This window comes from Hyperolius riggenbachi, chromosome 5, assembly GCF_040937935.1.
Source record: "Hyperolius riggenbachi isolate aHypRig1 chromosome 5, aHypRig1.pri, whole genome shotgun sequence".
In the NCBI taxonomy this organism is placed as follows: Eukaryota; Metazoa; Chordata; class Amphibia; order Anura; family Hyperoliidae; genus Hyperolius; species Hyperolius riggenbachi.
This window is the reverse complement of record NC_090650.1, coordinates 90,635,317-90,650,702: the sequence shown is the minus strand read 5'-3', so window position 1 is coordinate 90,650,702 and position 15,386 is coordinate 90,635,317. Positions and strand designations below refer to the sequence as shown.

General features: G+C 42.6%; 1 long non-coding RNA gene across 3 annotated transcripts in view; it reads left to right on the top strand.

Moving 5' to 3' along the window:
* LOC137519671 (uncharacterized) overlaps positions 1-15,386 on the top strand; it is a 94,489-nt gene that overhangs the window by 5,015 nt on the left and 74,088 nt on the right. Inside the window, exon 3 of one of the 3 annotated variants that reach the window (XR_011021076.1) lies at positions 133-327. The exons of the other annotated variants lie outside the window; for them this stretch is intronic. This is a non-coding gene — a long non-coding RNA (uncharacterized lncRNA). Of the gene's footprint in view, positions 1-132; positions 328-15,386 lie in introns of those variants that run through there. 3 annotated transcript variants of the gene reach the window in all.

Below are 15,386 nucleotides of genomic sequence, written 5' to 3'. Positions count from 1 at the left end.
CAGCGTGTATAGTCTGAACGAGGCCTTAGTGCAACAAAAATGCATAATAATAATCTACAATTTAATAAATAAAAACTAGACAAGCAAATGATGGAAATGCTAAGATATACTAAAACGTGAATTCTGTTTCAGATGGATACAAATGTAATTGTACTAGAATAAAGATCTGGGTTCAGCTGATATTGCAGTTCACCATCTGTCCTTCTGGTAAATATTTGAAGACAGCTTGAGTATTTCAACACATTAAGTCATACTTATAAACAACTTTACATATGAGGTTCAAGTAGCCATTTCTCCAAACAAAGCTGGCTTATTTATAAAGAAAAACAGCCTCTTGCAGCTATTTCTTTAGTGTGAGATATGGAAAGTGATATCTGTAATTGCTTATTTATAACATTTTGTGAGGTAAAGTCTTTGTGTTTCTTTCTCAACTCATGTGTTAAGAACCACAAAGAACAATAACAAAGTGACACATTATCCATCCCTACAGCTACAGACACATAGAAGTTTTGAAATAATTGTTACATGGAGTTCTAGCCAAGCCCTAAATAACAAACGAAAGAATGTGAAAAAGAGATTTTTATACACAAAGAGCTATAAATTGCTCAATGGTGTATATTCAACACTGATCAACGTGGCTAATTTGTTTGAGTTAAATGTTTAATAATCCTAAAGGGGGACATTCCTATCATTTTGATTTTGTGTGTGTGTGTGTGTGTGCGCGCGTGCGTGTGTGTGTGTGATGTGTGTGGTGTGTGTGTGCGTGCGTGCGTGCGTGTGTGTGTGTGTGTGTGTGTGTGTGATGTGTGTGGTGTGTGTGTGTGTGTGTGTGTGTGCGTGCGTGCGTGTGTGTGTGTGTGTGTGATGTGTGTGGTGTGTGTGTGTGTGTGTGTGTGCGCGCGTGTGTGTGCGCGTGTGTGTGTGTGCGCGTGTGTGTGTGTGTGTGTCTGTGTGTGCGCCCGTGCGTGTGTGTGTGTGATGTGTGTGGTGTGTGTGTGTGCGTGTGTGTGTGTGTGTGTGCGTGTGTGTGTGTGTGATGTGTGTGTGTGTGTGTGTGTGTGCGTGTGTGATGTGTGTGGTGTGTGTGTGTGTGTGTGTGTGCGTGTGTGTGTGTGATGTGTGTGTGTGTGTGTGTCTGTGTGTGCGCCCATGCGTGTGTGTGATGTGTGTGGTGTGTGTGTGTGTGTGTGCGTGCGTGCGTGTGTGTGTGTGTGTGTGTGTGATGTGTGTGGTGTGTGTGTGTGTGTGTGTGTGTGTGTGTGTGTGCGCGTGTGTGTGCGCGTGTGTGTGCGCGTGTGTGTGTGCGCGTGTGTGTCTGTGTGTGTGTGTCTGTGTGTGCGCCCGTGCGTGTGTGTGTGTGATGTGTGTGGTGTGTGTGTGTGCGTGTGTGTGTGTGTGTGTGTGTGTGCGTGTGTGATGTGTGTGGTGTGTGTGTGTGTGTGTGTGTGCGTGTGTGTGATGTGTGTGTGTGTGTGTGTGTGTGTCTGTGTGTGCGCCCGTGCGTGTGTGTGTGTGATGTGTGTGGTGTGTGTGTGTGCGTGTGTGTGTGTGCGCGCGTGCGTGTGTGTGTGATATGTGTGTGTGTGTGTGTGTGCGCGCGCGTATGTGTGTGTGAGTGTCTGACAACTTCTTTATAGAGAGGAGACCGACTAGGATTTGAGGAGGGCGATTTTTGCTCACCACCAAATCTGGCTTAATAAGGGCAGTTATTGTGTGACAGAAGTAATGAAAAGGTTTTGTAATTATTACCACTACTCAAAGCACATACAGAGTTGATCATTGCCACTACAGCAGCACTAATAAGATTTTTTTTCCAACTGGAAGAAGGCTTCAAATGACTTTGAGGGGTCCCACTATAATCAACACAAAAAGAAGCTAGTATGCCAACTGATGAAGAAGTAGTAATGGGAGAAGACTCCTAAAGACTTCAACTAGCATAAATGTAAGCAGGGCCGGATTTAGGGCAAGGTCACCTAGGCCATGGCCTATGGCACCACAGAAGCAAGGGCACCAAAGCTGCAGGCTAAACTGGTGCAAGCTTGCAAATGCTGCAATGCAGGGAGATCAGGCAAGTGCCTGACTGTGGTACTCTGCTGCTAGCTGCCTGTGCTGCGGCCACCTTGCTCTCTGTGCACAATTGCATTGTGGCCAGCGGCTATGGACTTGGGCAGCATTGGAGACGAAAAGGAAGAGGAAGCTTCTGCGCTGGAGACAAACGGAGAAATGAGTGACACTGATGGCTGCTGCGGAATGAAGGCAAGCTGGCTACCTATACTGAAGGGGGGTGGGGAAATGAGGAATTAGGGAGTCATCTGGCTACCTATACTGGAGAGAAGGGGGGAGGGGTCATCTTGCTACCTATACTGAAGAGGGAGGGGGGGGGGTGATGACAGTGGCCTTGGGCGGTAAAGAGTACAAATCCGGCCCTGCATTTAAGCAAACAAGAGACCTGGTAGAATCCTTATGCTGCCAACAAATTCTTTCATCACAGACTTGAACTTTTCTCCATCTCTGCATGCAAGCACTATTTTATATTATATTTTATATTAGCTCCCTCAAACCCCTTTGGGAACCTTCTCTATGTCAACATGTACCCTTATAAATGCCCCCCCCCCCTCCTGTCTGCATCTCTGTGCTACTTGCACCATTCTCCGCACCACACTCCTCTAGTGTACAGTACATGCACAACTTAATTCGCACAAACCTAGCATGGATGAGACTTGTGAGAAACTGGGGAAATTATGTTTTTCTGTAGAAAATGAATTAGCAATCAATATATATTAATATTCTTTTTTTAAACCAATACATAAGGCCATATTATTAACAGGGTCATTTCTAGAAACAACGGGGCCACAGGGCACAATTTACTACGGTGCCCCCCAACAGACACTCCCCGACCAAAAAGTGGCATTAGGGGCCCTTTGTTGCAGCCAAATTTAACCAGTTAAGATGGGGAGACAACTTGGGGGCCCCTACAGGCTCTGGGGCCCTAGGGCAATTGCTCCCTTTGCCTCTATGGTAGCGCTGGCCCTGATTATTAAATTATCCTGTGCATTGCCTTCACTCACATTATTTGCCTTTGTAGTAGTAATAAGTAGTGATACAGAGATTCCAGTTAACCCATGGTTAGCTATAACCAGTAGAATTTAGTAAAATAAACCTAGAAGTCCTGTTCCTAGAAAAACTATGCTAAATATAAAACTGCCTCCTTCAAACAGAAGGTATTTGCAACTGTGTATAGCAAGCTGTACAGTTATGGGAGTTAGTTGGTAAATCCAGGGCTCGGTGCTACCATATGGGGTACTTAGGCAATTGCCCCAGGGCCCTGATCCGTCTGCTGCCCTCCTCCATATCACCCTACAGCTTAGCTGTACTCCCCGGGGGCCCCGCAGAGTCTTCGTCAGAATATTGACTCAATGTTGCTATTGCTCTCTGATAGGCCGTGCCTCTGTGCTCCCGGTCTTCATCCTCCATGACCCGACATGTTATTACAATAATATAATATATATGTCACTGGTCACAGAGAAGGGTGAAGGAAGACAGGAGCATGGACTGACAGAGGCATGTGCGGTGATGAGCGAAAATGCCGATATTCTTTTTGCATTCATTTACGTGAAAATAATTAATTAATTAATAATAATAATTCGACTAATAAGTTTGTGATTTTTTCACGAATATTTCATGCTGACATAAACAAATTTTTTTCCGGTAAAATTAAGAGTTTGTGTTTTCGCTGTAAAAATAATGCTTTTTCATGAATTTTCACCATATTGCAAAAACACAATGAATTTTCAAGAAAATTTTCTAGAAATCGAAAATGCAATTTTCAATGCCGAAATGACTTCGGTGAAAATTGGCAAGCAACACTGCTCATCTGGACAGGTGAATCACTACTCCAAATACTCCAAATACTCTGCAGGGGCCCCAGGGAGCACAGTTAAAGAGAAAACGTGACCAAGAATTGAACTTCATCCCAATCAGTAGCTGATACCCACTTTCCCATGAGAAATCTTTTCCTTTTCACAAACAGATCATCAGGGGGCTCTGTATGGCCGATATTGTGGTGAAACCCCTGCCACAGTGTGATGTGAGGACCATGGTCCTGACAGTTTCCTGTCTGTGAACTTCATTGCATTGTGGGAAATAACAGCTGTTTACGCTGGGTCCAACTGCTAAAAAAGCAAGCAGAATCTACTTCCACTGACATCACCTGCCAGCAGTAAAAATGTCACCATGTGGTAAATGTCAGAATGTAAATCAGGGAGAGGAAAGATTTTACAATGGGGAAACACTGACTAAATCGTTTATACATAATTATTGTAAAACTGAAGCACTTTATTTATTACATTATTTTCACTGGAGTTCCTCTTTAAGTTGGGGGGTGTTCAGGGGTCAGCCAGCTCAGGGGTCCTGGGGGTGATTTGGCTGCAGCAAAGGGCCCCTAATGCCATTTTTTGGTCAGGGTCAGGGGGAGAGGTCTGTCAGGCAGCTCTCGAGTTAATTTTGCCCAGGGACCATATTGTTAATAGATCTGGCCCTGTCTAAATCCTCCTGTCCACGCAACTATTGGGGAACAATAGATTTTGCCTTGTGCCAGGGCCCCCAGGAAAAGTTGGCCATGAGACTCTGTGACTTGTATTTATGATGTCCTTATATATAAATATATATTATATTGGACACAGCTGCTTAGATACCAAACAAAGGTATAAAATCAAAGCCCATAGTTAACAGTATTTCCAGTTAATGTATAAAAAATGTCCTAAACTTGAAGGTATTTTCCTTTTAGCCTGTTTCCGTCAGTAAAAGACAAACAGGTAAAAGTAAAATAGGAAAAAAAAGCAAGAAGAAAAAGGAGAGGAGGAAAAAAAAAAAAGATTTACTCACTGAAACAGCAGGAAAGCGAGGAAAGAAAATAAACAGCGCTTGCATTTTTAGCTTTTTTAACCTGCTAGTTGAACAGTTTCTTTACAGTTTGTGTCTGTGTGCATTCATAAAGCGCTGGAATAGTGAGGGGAGGTAAAGGAACTGAGGGCTTGTGGGATTCCTGGGACTCACACAGCCGCAAGCACAGCTGTGCAAACACATGCTAGCTTTGTTAGGGTAGGGTGGGCAACAGGCTCAAACTGCTGAGCCTATCTGACCTATAAATCCACAGCAAAAGCTTTCCCTGAAGGAATGCCAAAAGTTATGTGAAAAATGGTCTAACCAGCCAATAATTATTGCTATTATTTTTTTTCTTAAACTAATGTCTTTCTTGGCCAAATCATTTTACTATACGTGGGTGCTACAACAGAAAAAAAAAATACAGAGAGATATTTTTTTTTACCCCCTTAAGTATAGACTCGGTTTAAAAAAAGGGTACAAACGAATCCAGCAAGCTGAAGACATCTCTGTAAATGACCAGTTTATGGCTCAAATTTTTCAAAAAGCTGTTTTACTCATTACAAAATATAAAATTAATAATCCTTGCGCATTAACTGATAAAATTTTACTGCTGAGGATAGCAAGCTCTGTTTTGTAATGAGATTATAATTGAAAGGTTTGTGATTGGTGTACAGCTTGACTATTTCTCAAGCATAAAATGTCCATTACGTTACATTTTCAGCTAATCCCATAGAGGCAGATGGTCTGGCTCGGGGTAAGAGGTCGCAGCTACATTTTCCTCCTTAGTTTTTGATTTGGTAAAGGTCGACATAAACAGGGAAATGTCTCTAGTGACTATTATTATTATTTTTTATTTATATAGCGCCAACATCTTCCTTAGCACTGTACAAAGTACAAAAGTAAAATTGTGATTGTCACCTGTATTTACAAGAAAATTGCTGAAATGATCTCAACAGGTCCTTTTGTGGCAGGGCTGAAATGCAGTGGAAATGGTTTTTGAGAAGGATTACAGGACCCACTAGATGAGTAAAATAAAACGCTAAGTTTTACTTAGCTGGGGCTTTTTCCAGTCCCTACATGTCACTCGTGTCCCTCGCCGCAGATCCTCTCTTCTCCCGCCTCCCGCTGGCAGCCTCTGAAGATGGGTCTGCGTCTTGTGCACCTGCGCCATGCGCAAACATGCCCGTTTCATTGGGGATGTACTGCACCTGTGCAGTAGTACTGCGCAGGCACAGTACGCTCCTGGTGATGGAAGCGTGTGCGACAGGTGCAGAGGCTGCCAGCGGGAGGCGGGAGAAGTTCGGAGCTGCGGCGAGGGAGACATCTGACTTGCAGGGGCTGGGAGAAGCCCCAGGTAGGTAAAAAAAATATTTTTTTTTACTCACCCTAGTGAGTCCTTTAAGTTCACTTTTATGGCAAAGAAGGATTGATCACGCTTCATAACATTCTGCAATATATGCAAATTGCCATCATAAAAATGGAAGCAGTGAACTTTGTAAAAAACAAACAAACAGTATTTGTGCTATTCTCAAACCTTTTGAACATGACTGTATTATAGAAATAGCAAGCAGGTGCCTGATTTCCACTGAAGTGACCAAAAAGTGGCAAATATGAACTAGGTTTTTTTCCCCATTGTTTGCTTAAATAGGTATTCATTCATCCCCAGCACAGTGAAAAAAGAATCAGGACTCCCCCCACTCCCCTCTTTTTTTGTTTTGTTTAGGTAAAATAGGTGTTTTTGCCTTTTTATAGATGTGGTGGTAGGTGCAATGCTTGTGATAAATAATGGTAACTGAGAAATATGGAACATAAATAAAATAATCAATATTTTTACATTTACTACATTTATGAATCTATGTGGCTCACAAAAAAGTAAATTTTGTTTAACAATTTTTTTTTATAATTTGTATACAAGTTTATCAATGGGAGCCTATGGGAATAATACATGAGAGACAGCTGTCCATTCTTGCACATGCATGTATATCATTTGTTAAACTGCTCAGTGCTCAATCCTACTTTTCTTACTTACCATACGTTTTGACTAATTCTTGTAAAACACTAAGGCTTGCCATACACATATCGATTTCTCAGATCAATTTCTGGATGATTCGATCATTGTGATCAAATCTACTGGACAAATTTTACCCCAACATATTTGGGGCAGGAGGAGTGGAGGATCGGTGGCCCCGTAGTGCTGCACTGCATCGATCAGTAAAACTCTTGTGGTCTGACCAATGCTTGAAATATATGAAAACTGAATTTGAGGTTGTATAGGAAATTATCACTATCTGATTACATTCCATTCAGATATGCAGTGATCAACTTGACATATTAGGCCTTATGTCATGTATGGCTAGCTTAAAGAGGAACTCCAGTGAAAATAATGTAATAAAAAAAAGTGCTTCATTTTTACAATAATTATGTATAAATGATTTATTCAGTGTCTGCCCATTGTAAAATATTTTAAATCCCTGATTTATATTCTGACATTTATCACATGGTGACATGTTTACTGCTGGCATGTGATGTAGCTGCTGCTTGCTGTTTTGGCAGTTGGAAACAGCTGTAAACAGCTATTTCCCACAATGCAACAGGGTTCACAGACAGGAAACTGCCAAGAGTATGTACTCAGAATTTCTTTGTGGGAGGGATTTCACCACAATATCAGTCATACAGCGCCCCCTGATGGTCTGTTTGTGAAAAGGAATAGATTTCTCATGTAAAAGGGGGTATCAGCTACTGATTGGGATAAAGTTCAATTCTTGGTCAGAGTTTCTCTTTAACTAACATCATCTAAAATTTGTAACAGACACTGAAAGCATTGTGAAGAAATGAGGTGTGTTCTGGCATATTAGCAATCAGTAAAATTACTAATATGCACAACTTTGATCTAGAGTTTATATATATATATATATATATATATATATATATATATATATATATATATATATATATATATATATATATATATTGGGCTCAATCCAATTCACTTTTTCTCCTAGGTGAATTTTCACATCTTATCAATAAAATGCCCTTTCAGCCACCGACAAGCAGGAAAATAATTTTGACAGTACCTATTTACATATTTTTTTGGTACTTTTCCAATTGCAGAGTGCTCAAAAGTTATTTTACACAGATAATGAAAAAATATATCCTAGGAAAAAACTTAGGAGAAAAAGTGAATTGGATTGGGCCATACGCAATTAACTTTTTCACCCGAGTTTTCTCCTAGGTGATATTTTCACGACTTATCAAAAAATACCTTTTAAGCCACCAGGAAGCGAGAAAATACTCAAAATAATTTTGCTAGTACTTTTTCACCTACTTGTTGGTGCTTTTTCAATTGCAAAGTGCTGAAAAGTTATTTAAAAGAGAAGATGAAAAATGATCTCCTAGGATAAAATTCAGGTGAAAAAGTTAATTGCATATGGGCCATTGGCCCATATGCAATTCACTTTTTCACCTGACTGAGCAGCGGCCAGGCGCTACAACCCAGGGAAGAGGGAGGAACACCTGCCAAATGCTTCCAGGTCAGCAGTTGCCAACTGGTCAGTTGGCCAAATGAACGGGGCAATTTACAGGGCACTGGAGCACACTCCAAAAACAGTACAGTAAGTGTCTGCTCTAATAGCTATGCAAAGTGAGAGCCAGGATTTAACACAAGAGGTTTGGTTAAGCTTCCCCTTAAATAAGACATGAAAAGTCTTTCCATCATGGCAAAGGCTGCTCCTCCTTGGGGTATTTCCATAATGAGAATTTACTGTGGAGTGAAAGACAACTGCGGGCAAAACACACAAAGATCTGTTGCTTTAAGATGTAATATGGTAAAAGAAGTGAAAGAGTCATTTTGAATAAGCATTTTGTTGATTTCTCAACTGCATTGACCTAGCCAGTCTCCATGCAGTTCAGTAATTTACCGAAAAATGTTGCTTCAATTCACCAAGCCCTGTTCGGTATGTAGAAGTCTTGCCAGTGGAGTAGGTTTCTGCAGCAAGCTGTGCAGACTGGTCTGTATCAGCCATTCCTCCTGTGTCCTGTGACAGCTTGTTAGAGATGAATAGGCTTTCTGCATCACTTTAGTTGAGCTTACATGCCACTAGAGGTCTCTCTTCTGTGCATCACTATATAGATCTGCACATTTAAAGGGATGCAGAAAAGCCTTTTTGAATGTCTCCTTCTCCTGCTCTGCTACTGTCATGTCCTGCCCGCAAGTGCATCGGATCAAATGGGGTGAGAAGCAGGAGGGAGATACTCTTCTGATTAGCTCTATGCATTCTGCTCTTTGCTTTCTGTCAATGCTTATTGCATGCTATTTGCTTGTTTCCAACAGATCAGAGCTGGAGGTAAATACTGAGCATCTCTCTAGACTTGACCGCATGCTCCCATCTTTGGGAATTGACATTTACTGACATGTGTTGAGGTATTTACCGGAGAAATCGATCATTTACCGCACTAGAGGTAAATTTCAGCTTGCCATGCGGTAACAGCCTTAGTGAATTGCCATTTCACTCAATGCTCAGTAAAATCAGCGGTTTTCTGCATTAGTACTTGCGGTATTGCTTTGCGAATTGAAGCCTTAGTGCTAGTTAATGCTCATAGCGTAACCACAGACGCATTTCTGAAAATGTTTCCTTGGTACATGTTTGTGTTACATATACAAATGTTCTCTAGCTGGAGAATTATTTTCTCAGGCTTTTTTCCCTACTTTCCAAACATCTTTAAACTCTGAACGACCTCTGTTAAAATCTTTCCCCAAATTGAATTCAAGCACCTCCGAGCACTTGGCACACTAAGAAGGTGCAAATGGGTGTAAAGTATTAATAACTGAAGGAAATTTAAGCAAACAAAACATTCAAGGCATATAAAGTTAAGCAAAAGGAAGTAGAAAGGTGATTAGTTTAAACTCGTGGAAATAAAAAAAAGGTTAATAAGCTGCCGTAATAGTCGTGCACCGCGGTAGTGGCCTCAGCTAATATGTTTCTCCGCAGGCCCTAAACATTAGCGTCTTGTTTTGGGAAAACAGAACAGAATTTTGTCGTGACACTTTTACTTAAGTTGGTTTTTAATCAAAAGACTGCACACACTGTTATTATTGTCCCGCGAAATGCGGCTGAAAAGAAAAAAAAAATAGGATATTGGCTGACTTGTTTAAAATATGTTGTGTTTTATTTGATAGCAATTGGTTTTACAAGTTTTTAATAATAAATACTAGGCTACAGGGTTTAGCATGTTACAGTAACTAAGCCCAGATCACGTTTACACAATAAGGTATTATTCTTTGCCTGCAGGTGCAGAGTTAAAAGTGACGAAAACTTTACAGTTTGTTGAGTAACATCACAGCAAAAAGTACCGGGCGCAGTTGGAATTATATTTTAATTTAAATTGGAAGCATGTGTAATATTTTTAGAAATACAGCAATAATCAATAATTGCCCATTAAATCATTTAACCACTTAAGGACCAGGGCTGTATTGGCTCTCCAGCCCGCAGCACAGATCAGGATTGTGGCAGGGCGATCAGACTTCCCCCCTTTTTTTCCCCACTAGGGGGATGTCCTGCTGGGGAGTGGGGGGGGGGGGTCTGATCGCCGCCGCTCTGTGTGGCCGGCGATCCGTCCTGTACCGCCTCTAATAGGTTTTAGCCTATCAGACGGCGGCGATCCCTGGCCAATCAGAGGCCGGGGATCACCGACCTCCTTTACGGCGCTGCTGTGACAGCAACGCCGTATGGTGTAAACACAGGGGATTTCTTCCCCACGTGTTTACATTTCGCCTGTGAGCCGCAATTGGAGGCTCGCAGGCTGTTCATGGAGACACCCTCCATGAACTGACATGGAACGGCCGCTCGAATGGAAACACCACTTCGACCTGCCGACGCCTATCGGCGTTAGGCGGTCATTAAGTGGTTAAGTGGAGCTCTAGAAAAAATACCCTGTATTTGCTTTTAAGCTTTGGAAATGGTGGGGATTCTCGTTTATAATGTATATAGTACCATTGTCTTCCGTAGCTCTGTACTATATAATTACAAGACATGGGTGCATAAGAGGGTACGACACTGGAGGGTGAATAGGGGGGAGCAGCCTCTGCAACTGCAGGGGGAGGGGCAGAGGTGTGGGAGGGCCCCAACTACTAATCTTCCCTTTTTCTGATACTTCAGATCAGGTGTTTTTATGGCTACACTTGTTATGGGTGTGAAGATCCTGATGGCCACACTTGTTTTATGATCCTTGTAAGGTGGGCCCGCAAACAAGGGGAGGCAAAAGAAGGATTGTGAATATTAACGGGGCCCCATCCAAGTTTTGCTGGAGTGCCCCAGGATTTTTAGTTACGCCCCTGGTCCCACATACAGTATGTATGACAATTACTACAAACAATTCTTCAATAAAAATGCAATGGAGGAAGGAGTCTTGTCCTTTCAGGCTTACAATCTAAGGGGTGGGGGGTAGGAGGTGAGGTAGAGTTCAAGCTGTATACTATTTGTATACTATTTGTGCTTGTCTGCACTGCGCCCCCCCCCCCCCCGCCCCACTGTGTGTTTGTTTGCACCCAGGACATGCATTTTGCACTACAGGTAGGTAATAATAATCCCACAGGTAGGGAATCAATCATTGGAGGGTGGGCAGTATTTATGGTCCCCCCAGACATTGGCCATATCTATGGGGTGTACTGGCCATGCTCCCTTGCCCCCCCCCCCCCTGAAGGGCAGTTGCAGTGCTCCTGGGCAGTGGATGCTTGGTGGGGGTGTTTGCGCTGCCCCCCATTTATTGCGCTGCCCCCCAAGCTTCCCCCCCAGCTTTAGATCCTGCATATTCTGGTGGGCAAATCCAACATGCAAACACTGTGCCATTTTAATTAGACAATAGTCAATTTCAATTAGTCAATAGACTTGAGGCAGCCAGTGTTTATGTCAAGTGATGACTGGTCAGAGCACACATCTCTTCACTCTTGTTAGTATGTGTAAAATGTATTATAAATTGCTTATGTTGCTGTCACCTACAGTAGGTAGTAAATTGCTGACAGATCTGATAGATTTTGGACTAGTCCATATCCTCATGGGATATTCTTAACATTACCTTTATGCTTTACAAAAGCACTTGGACTAAGCAACGGCCATTCAGTAATTACTTTTTGTAAATAAATAAATCAATGAAAATCCTCCATAAAGAGAAGGACTAGTCCAAAACCTGACAGGTCTGTTAGAATTTGAAAACTTACTGTAAGTGAGTTTGGCTCGCAGTGATCACGGGGTCATGAGTCAATGAAATTGGCTCCTGACCAGCTTACGAAGCTTTTCAGTCATACTGACAGCAGGGCGAGTGGGTTGTAGCCGTGGGAGAGTGGTGCGATCGGCGGTAGTGGCGGGAGGGCATGGCGGGAAGTTGATATCTACGCACTGGTGGGGATAACAGCTTCCAACGCAGGGGTAGATTTCAACTAGCACAGTCCAGAAGTGGTTAAGGAGCTATGCTTGTTTTGATACGCGAGTTAACTTCTTATGCTGCTGATGTTTATTGTAGATTTTATCTACAATAAAGATTGGACCTCTATACCCTAGTACAGTGAAGTGGATCAATTCAATCCTGCCAAAGTTGAATTTAATGGGCCTATTTTTAAGCTGCATAAATTTACATATAAAATTTGCATAATCCTGAATCAAATTGGATTTATTAGCATCTGACTGACCATCCCTAATGACAAAACATGGTAAGCATTAGAGATCATGATGCTGATGATAGACAGCTTGTTAAGTTCAGGAGGTCACGAAGGGTCATCTTAATCTATATGACTCAAGAGAGGAATTGAGAAAGAGTAGATTTTAAAATCACTAAACGGCAATAAACGAGAAGAGGACCCTGTCAGTATTCCCATTAGGGGGCAGTGTTTGAAGAGACATCTCCCCATTCCTGTCCCCATGTGTTAAAGCACATGGACAGCTTCTAAAATGACTCACAAATCTGTTCCATCATCATAAGTGGATGGTAAACTGCGAATAGCTGCGTATTTTTTACCCAAAAAATACTGGTCATGTGACTTTATTAATATTAATTAGATGGCAGAAGTGTTTAACCACTTCCTCACTAAGGGTTTTTCTACTTAAAAACCAGAGCAATGTTAACATTTCATGCTTCTCCCATGAATTTGCCAATAACTTTATCGCTACCATTCACAGCTAAATAATGTATACATTGGGGTTTTTTTGCCAGAAATTAGGTTTTATTTAGTGGTACGTTTTGCTAAGAATTATTTTATTTTGTATGCATAGTAAAGGAAAGAATAGGAAAAAAAAATAATTTCTTACATTTCAGCTACTATGGTTTTTAAATAAAACCTGCCACAATAAATCTACATGTTTTATTTGCCCATTTGTCCTGGTTTGGTTATTAGAATATTTAAACAATGTCCCTAGTACAATGTATAGCAACAATATTTAATTTGGAAATAAAGGTGTTATTTTTTTCAGTTTTGTGTTTCTTTATACTGTATAAATAATTCTGAGCCCTTACTTGCAAAAATAACAGTAAATATTCCCTAATGGCATACATATTAACTAGTTCTGGACTGACGCAGTATGATTCTACAAGCACAGGAAGAAAAAACAAACGGGAGCCCCCAATAGTGTATTACTGGTGATATATGGATAAATTATGATAAACAATCAGAGATATTCTCACAAACATGGGTTGCCGAATATTGGGCAACCACTTTTAGTGCTTATGGGGATATTAGGCCTGTCCCCACTCAGGCTAAGAAGTCGCTCTCTGTAGTAGGAAAAAGAGAAGGGGTGCTCACACCCATCCACCAGGTGGATAACAATATGCGGTAGTTACAGAGGCGCCAGCTGAATAAAATAAGAACCAAAAAAGGAGCAGCTCAGAAGTTGTGCATATATAGTGTGCATATACAGAGGAGCTGCACTATATATGCACAACTTCTGAGCTGCTCCTTTTTTGTATTTTGCCTGAGGAAGCGGGCTTGAGACCCGCGAAACGCGTTGCAATAGTTGTTCTGGAGTACAGATTAAATAATTTTTTCCATACTTACCACAGTGATTGTGTTTTGGCTTCTGGGGAGGTAAGTCCACCCTTACCCCCTGATTTTATTGTTTTTTTTTAAATTGGTTCTTATTTTATTCTGCTGGCGCCTCTGTAACTATCGCAGTATGATTCTACGTCCAGCAGGTCGTGCTGCGGGCCTGACTGGACATAAATTCGACATCCTGATGAATGACGCGACCCCGCCGATACTGCCGATCTCGCAACTCTGCACCCGCTGCAATTCGCTCACTCTGCCATCTATGAGATGGCAGAGCTCTGTAAGCAGGCCAGGAGCCGCTTTCATTGGCTCCTGACCGCGTGATCACGGAGAGCCAATCACATTGGCACCCATTGATAGACAGTGTCAGGAGCCAATGAAAGCGGCTCCTGACCAACTGTCAGCACACTGCCATCATAGAGAAGGCAGAGAGAGGAACCTGCGGCGATGGGGCAGTGTTGTGACCGGTGAGAGCGTCGAGTATGTGCAGCAATTCCTTGGGAAGCAGCGTTTTACCGTACCAGCAGTCTCCAGTGTTGCCAACCGCCCGTAAGTTTACGGGCAGCCCGTAATTTTTTATACAAATTAAGCTGCCCGTGAATTCCGTAAGGAATTCAGCAGCGTCCGTAAAAGGACGGCCGATTGGCTGCCCGCCCTGTTTCAGGAGGACAGCGGCGCAGTGGAGGAAGAGATGTTGGCAGCGGTGGAGAAGGGGGGCAATCTCCCCCCCCCCTTCTCTCACCTTAGTGCTCTCCCTCCCTCGCTGACTGTCCTCCTCCTAAGTGCGGACTGCGGAGTGGCGCTTGGAAGCGAGCGGGGCTTACCTTCCGTCTCGCTCCTGCGCCGGAAGTTCTGCTGCTCTGGTCTGGACCAGACCAGAGTAGCGGCAGATCATCCCGCGCCGGCGACGAGAGAAGACGCAGGTAAGTTCCGCTCACTGCCGCCTGCCACTGCGCTACATCTACTGGGGACATATACCTCTGGCTACATCTACTGGGCACATATACATCTGGCTACATCTACTGGGCACATATACATCTGGCTACATCTACTGGGCACATATACATCTGGCTACATCTACTGGGCACATATACATCTGGCTACATCAGTGGGCACATATACATCTGGCTACATCTACTGGGCACATATAACCCTGGCTACATCTACTGGGCACATATATACCTCTGGCTACATCTACTGGGCACATATACATCTGGCTACATCTACTGGGCACATATACATCTGGCTACATCTACTGGGCACATATACATCTGGCTACATCAGTGGGCACATATACATCTGGATACATCTACTGGGCACATATAACCCTGGCTACATCTACTGGGCACATATACCTCTGGCTACATCTACTGGGCACATATATACCTCTGGCTACATCTACTGGGCACATATACATCTGGCTACATCTACTGGGCACATATACATCTGGCTACATCAGTGGGCACATATA